Raw genomic sequence first — 6,975 nt, 5'->3', positions numbered from 1 at the left:
TTAAAAAAATATTAATAAGATTAATTTTTAAAAAATTATAAAAAAGTCTTATATATTGGACCGATATCAACTCTTAAATAAAGTCATACATTAAGGATCGTAGGAGTTTTTTTCCCTCCATTAAGCACTCATGATGTTATTTTCTACTTCCATTTAGCAATAAAAATTAGAATGGGATGTTGGAAGTATTAATATAATAATACCATAACAGTGGCTGAACTAAAAAGATAATATCATAATGATGAATGCTGCGTTACTAGGTTTAATTTATTTTTATAAGTTGGAATTATGAGGTTACTAGAAATTTCTCTCCTGTCCGATATACAAACTAGAATATTTGATTAAATTTTAAATTCTAATAAATTTATGATTTGTTTTTTTAAAATTCATTCAAATGAGATTTGAATTAGAGACTCAGAAATTAGGAAGAACATATGAAAATTTAAATTTATTTATTTATTTATCTATTTAAGCGCCATTGACATGCTATTTAATTTATAATGCTTCTCATTTAATTTAATATATTCAAATCTTAATTAAGATATTATTTAAATTCAAAATTAATTATTAATGTTTTCATTTGAGCCTCCAATTAAAATCACATTTGATAATGATGCTCCTTATTTAATTCAATATATCAAAATGGTATTCAAATCTTATTAATTGAATATATTCGGATGTCATAATGCTCATTTTTAAACAAACTAGGTATTACAGGTTATCAAGAATACAACTGATTGATTATTAATTTTTTCATTTGAGCCTCCAATTAAAATCTCATTCAATAACAATACTCCTCATTTAATTCAATATACCCAAATTTTAATCAAAATAGTATCCAAATCTCGTTAATTGAATATATTCGGATGTGATAATGTTATATCCGACCTGTTTTTAAGACAAATTAGGTGTTATAAATTTTTAAGAATATAGTTAATTGATTGATGATTTATGAAAAGACGAAAGGGTAAGGGCCACAGCGGCATGACGGTTGGTGAAGGCGATGGGATATAACACTAACAATTCTCCAAAACGAATATATATATTGGATGGATGTGAAATTTATCCACTTAGTATATTTTTTTATCCATCATCGAATATTTATCCATCTTTTCAATTGATCGTGACCATTCTCACTTTATATATATGCATATATTATTCTATCACGTAAAAATTTCATTTAATCAATTCGTCCAACTTTAATCATATCACTACTAATTAATTAATATCTCTCCATGATAAATTTGTTTCCAACTATAGCTTTTTATTTATTTATTTATATACATAACGGTGTATTAGTAATTCAGTATGTTCGAAAAAGTTTAAATTAATTCCATTCACCTCGTATAGTCAATCACTATATATAAATATATATATATATATATATATAACCACCTTTCTCTATCTTCTCATCTTTTTATTAACACTAATAACATTTCTCTCCATACTAATATATAAATATATATATTTTGGCCAACTTCTTAAAATCAGAACACTACATCGGGTCTTAATTATAAGATGTTTATAATCTATAAATGATGTTTTATAATTAGGACCGGAAGTAATATAATGTAAGAGCAAGAGGTGATTAATAACAATTATCATCCTCCTAAAAAATTATATTCTTAACTTTTACAGATTATGAAGAAAAAAAAGGAACATCTCGATCTCTCCTTTTGTTTATCGTAAAAGGTGCACAAAGGATTTAACATTAAGAAACTGTTTGAGAGTTTTGAAATCAAAACCAACGATGCAGCTGGCTAGCATATATACATCAAGTTTTTATATATAAATATCTATCTATCTATCTATCTATCTATCTATCTATCTGTATATCCTACCGAGAATTTAAACATGCATTGAAGATATTAGAATTCAATATGATACACCATAAAAGTGCTCTATAGATATTTATATATTAGATACTGATGATGATGATTATATTAGTACAATTAAGCCGCAAAAAGGACAAAAAACAGGCGGATCAAAGGTTAAGAAGAAAACAACGCAGGTTTGTTCGAGGTTCCTGAGGTAATAATTAAGGCAGTGTTTGGGGAGTAGTAATGATAATAGTGAAGGTTAGAGTCAGAGAGCTCCGGCATCCCTGAGCATTCTCTTGAGGGAGCCATTGAGGTGAAGGGTCATAACAGTATTGGCGGAGCCGACGAAGCGGCCGCCGATGAACACGGCGGGGACGGCCGGGTTGCAGCCAAGCCTGATGAGGGCTCACTCCATCTCCTTGCCCCGAGAATCTTCGTCCAGCTCATAAACCGCCGCCCCAACTCCTTGCTCATAGAACAACCTCTTGATGGCGTGGCACATCCCACACGAGCTCTTGCTGAATATCACCACCGCCTTCTGCGACGCCAACTTTGCCACTCGGTCCATTGAACTCAGTGAGTTGTGTGTCTGAAGGATATAGCTATATATGATGTGTCTTTGGGTGTGTGATGTCATGGGGAGAATGAAGAGGAGGGATTGTGTATTTATATTTGGGGGATGACTGGAAAAAGGGAGGATATGAGAATTTTGGATTTAATAATAAATTAAATAAAGGAGAAATTATATATATATATATATATTTATATGGGGATGGAAAAAAAAGGGTTCTTTTAGGGTTTGATGCCCTCAAAAATGAATATGTGTGTGTGTGTGATGGGCTTGAGGTTTGTGTTTTGCATTACGAATCTATTGCGTGCCACACATTACCTAATTAATTAAGAATTTAATTATGGGGCAAATAGTACAAGGAGTTGTTGTTTGTTTGTATGTGGCTAAGAATGTGTTTAAGTCAAAATCAAACCATAGTTTAAAGTTAATTTTACAATATGCAAAATAAGTATTTGAGAAGAATTTGATCTCATTTTTTTTTTAAAAAATGCTTTTTAAAAGTGTTTTTTGTTTCGTTCAAACACCCTCGAAATTTTACAAATTATATAAAAAAATCCCATATCAGCTTTATGTCACATATAAGTAACTTTCTTAACTTTTGAAAGCTCACATTAAACCCCCTTGAATTTTTATAATTATACAAATAATTAATTCCTGTACTATTAATTTTGTTTACTAGTTACCTGAAAATGGGTTAAAATACTAGTTTAAGGGATATAGATATATATGATGTGTGTCTTTGTGTGTGTGATGTCATGGGGAGAATGAAGAGGAGGGATTGTGCATTTATATTTATTGGGGAATGATTGGAAAAAGGGAGGATATGAGAATTTTGGATTTAATAATAAATTAAATAAAGGGGAAATTTATATATATGTGTATATATATATGGGGATGGAAAAAGAAGGGTTCTTTTAGGGTTTGATGCTCTAAAAAATGAATATGTGTGTCTGTGTGAGATGGGCTTGAGGTGTGTGTTTTGCATTACGAATCTATTGCGTGCCACACATTGCCTAATTAATTAAGAATTTAATTAAAGGGTAAATCATACAAAGAGTTGTTGTTTGTTTGTATATAACTAAAAGAGTACTTGAGTAGAAACCAAATCATAATTTTAAAAATAATTTTACAATATATAAAATAAGTATATGAGAAAAATTTTGTTTTGAAAGCATTTTTTAAAAGTGTTTTTTTCCCCATCCAAACACCCCTCCAATTTTTACAAATTATACAAAAAATCCCATATCAACTCTATGTTACACATAAATAACTTTCTTAACTATTGAAAGTTCACATTAAACCTCCTCGAATTTTTATCGTTATACAAATAATTAACTCTCGCACTATTAATTTTGTTTATTAGTTACCTGAAAATGGGTTAAAATACTGGTTTAAAGGATTTATCTGTATATAACTCAAAATTTGAGGATATTATATACAAATAAAAATAAAGTTTAAGCGGTATAAAATTAATAGTTTGTCAGTTGTTTTGTAATCTAACGACATGTAAATTTTCTTATAAGTAAGAAATTGAGAATTTGATTCCACCAATGACTTCAAACACACCAGTGCTTGCCCTTCTAAATTTTAAAAAAACTAATACTCCTCCGATCCTAAATATAAGACTCTTATACTAATGTGTATAAGGATCTTATATTTAGGACCGGAGGAGTAGTTTGGGTTATCTGCATAAACTTGAAAGTTTAGGAGTTTATTATGGTTATATAAATTGGTGAAAGTTTTATAATGTAATTGAACCTTTGTATATATGATGGCGAGTGTCAATCACAATTCAAGTTTATTTAATGGGAATTTCTTTGTTTTTCCCCCCAAATGGATGTAAAAGCATTTTTAGCACTTGTTATCTGACTGATGGTTAAGTGATAAAGCATCGTTATAAACAAACCTATGGATATTTATTAATCATATCTTAGTAGAGCTTTTTCACAATTATATTGATTTTGACTAAAATTAGATTTTGTGAAATAACATATATATGCTTTGTTAGTAATTAATTAAAAGAAATTAAAAGAAAGGGAATGAGATGCAGTTTATGTGGACGAAAATGACCCTGAAATGACAGTTATGTACATGCGTGAGCATGATGAGTACATCATATCATAAGAGTGTGCGTAGGGAATGTCAACTTCGGATAAGGGCACGTACTGCCGAATAATCAACTTCTTCAATAGCCTTCCAAACACTCCAACTTGATCTTTCCCCTTTCATGATTTATATTTATCATATTTCTAACTTATTTCATTTAATTATATGAACTTCAAATGAAAAGTTTCAATCCAACATACCTCATCATCTGTCTTACTGACATAAATTTAAAACAAACTATTACGTTTTCATGCATATTACTCTCCGCAATCCGATGTAAAAAGTCCTCATTTACCGACATAAAAAGTCCTGCTTCTAATAGTGTTAGTTTGTATTTTAATATATATATATATATATTACTTCTGATCTTTAATATAAGAGCTAGTTTAACTTTTAATTTGATTTTAAATATAAGACTTTAATCTACTTTGTTTCTCATATTCATCCTTTTTTTTAAGATAATCCTTATAGTAGTTGTATATGTTAAAGACTCAATCAAATGGTAGTTCTAACTAATATATATGGGTAGTAAGGATATATATTTTAGGGAAGACAACACCTATTTATTACAAATAACTAACTTAACTAATTTTCTTAATTTACTCAAATTAATTAATTAACTCTCATATTAAGAACCAGAGGTAGTATATAAATGTTTTTTTTTTCAGTTTATGAGATTTTTTATTTTTTGCCAACTGATTTTCAAATAAAAATATAAATCTCACATGATTTAAATACGATGTAGATAATGTAAATGAGAATAAATACCAGTTTGATTGTTGCGTTGACAGTTGGATACATGCATGGAGGAATTAAGAGGGAAAAAGGGATATATAGTTGGTGGGACCAACCAACTTGAGATGTTGATCCACGGTAGATGCAACTAAACTTTGAGATAAAATTAAAGTTTCATGATTTAATATATCACAAGAGAAAAAGTGAAAGCCTGGTTAATTAATTAGTAGTATCTGATGATGCATATGTGTGTGTGTGTAATGAGATAATAATAATGAATGCTCCATTTGCATGGTACAGTGAAATTGGAAACTACGAACAAGTCTCATTTTTGCTTGTTTGGTAGATTGCAACTTAATTGCAAGTGGCTTCTTTTTAGGGAAGCCACTCACTAAAAGCTAGGCATAAAATTAACACTTGGTTATTCTTTAATTCTCTCTCTCACACACACAACACGAAATTAATCCATACAAAAACAAAAGGTAAATGCTTTGCTAGCCAAACTAATATGTCAGTGCACCAATCTCCTGATCAATCTGGTCAGAAGATTTGGATGGCTTGATTTATATTTTATCCTTTAATTTAATTTGATGAGCTTGAAATCATATGATTTTGAGTTTTTAAAAAAGAAAAAATGTAGTAGCCAATAAGATTTATATTTCAGTAACTTTGTTATGTTGAATTATGTGGGATTTATACATGAATATTCTATTTACTTGTGAATTAATACCATTTTTACTTAAATATGACTCTTTTCATCAATGTTGAACATGCATATTTTTGTATATTTCTACTTTGCATCGACCAAGTCATCATCGACCACTACTATTGGTTATAATTGAATTGTAATGGACTTATCATGATGATGACCAAATCTGTCACACAGCCAAGATTTGAAAAAGAAAAACCAATTAAGACTTGACAAATGATAACGTTGGAGATGTGAAGAGATGAGAAGGTGTGTGTGTGAGAGAGAGAGATAGTGGGCCTGTTTGTGATAGCGTTCAAAAACACTTATAAGTATATTTTATGTTAATCAAGATAAAATTTCTTTTACATGCTTACCTTGTATTCTATAAATCATTATTAAAAAGCTATTTATAAGTTAACCCGAACGGCCCAGTAAAGATGCGTGCGATATTTACATGCATATGTATGAGTGAGTGAGAGAGGCCAGCGACGTATGTAGAGAATTTCGACCTTTATTTATGTATTATTGTAACATAATGCAGAATAAGCATTATATCATTCACTCTACATATACTCTTATTGTTATTATTTTTCAACTTAATTTTCCAACCATATCATTATATATATTATACCCTTATGCCAAGCAAAGAATACTTGACCTCATTCATTTTTTTTATTAATAAAAAATGACTTGTGTTTTGGCCCAAAAAAATTATAAAGTAGTTTGCCGTATCAACAGAAGTCGGCTTTTGGATTAATTTTCTACACTAGCTAGTCATCTGATCTATTTATGATAATATGCTTCGTATATTTTTCATATACAAAAAAATATATAGTATATATTTTACGAAAGTTCTTTATGTGAGACTCACACACACACACACACACACACATCGATGGATGTTACTGAATTTGATTCTAATTTTGACCCAAAATCTTAACATGTTGAACTCATGAGTCTTTTGTTTTTTTTTGTGAGATGATAATATACATCTTATCTTGTTGAATTCAATTTGATATGAAATTTCTTTTCCAAAAGAGCAAGGAAGGCAA

The 6,975-nt window shown here is 29.4% G+C and overlaps 1 pseudogene; it reads right to left on the bottom strand.

The window, feature by feature from the left end:
- Positions 1 to 1,984: 1,984 nt before the first annotated feature.
- LOC114737661 (monothiol glutaredoxin-S10-like) lies at positions 1,985 to 2,388 on the bottom strand (annotated as a pseudogene).
- Between the last annotated feature and the right edge of the window lie 4,587 nt (positions 2,389 to 6,975).

This window comes from Neltuma alba, unplaced genomic scaffold, assembly GCF_004799145.2.
Source record: "Neltuma alba isolate B1F8T4 unplaced genomic scaffold, ASM479914v2 tig00013478_pilon, whole genome shotgun sequence".
Classification (NCBI taxonomy): Eukaryota; Viridiplantae; Streptophyta; class Magnoliopsida; order Fabales; family Fabaceae; genus Neltuma; species Neltuma alba.
The sequence above is the reverse complement of the archived record's forward strand: the minus strand, read 5'-3'. Positions and strand labels throughout refer to the sequence as shown.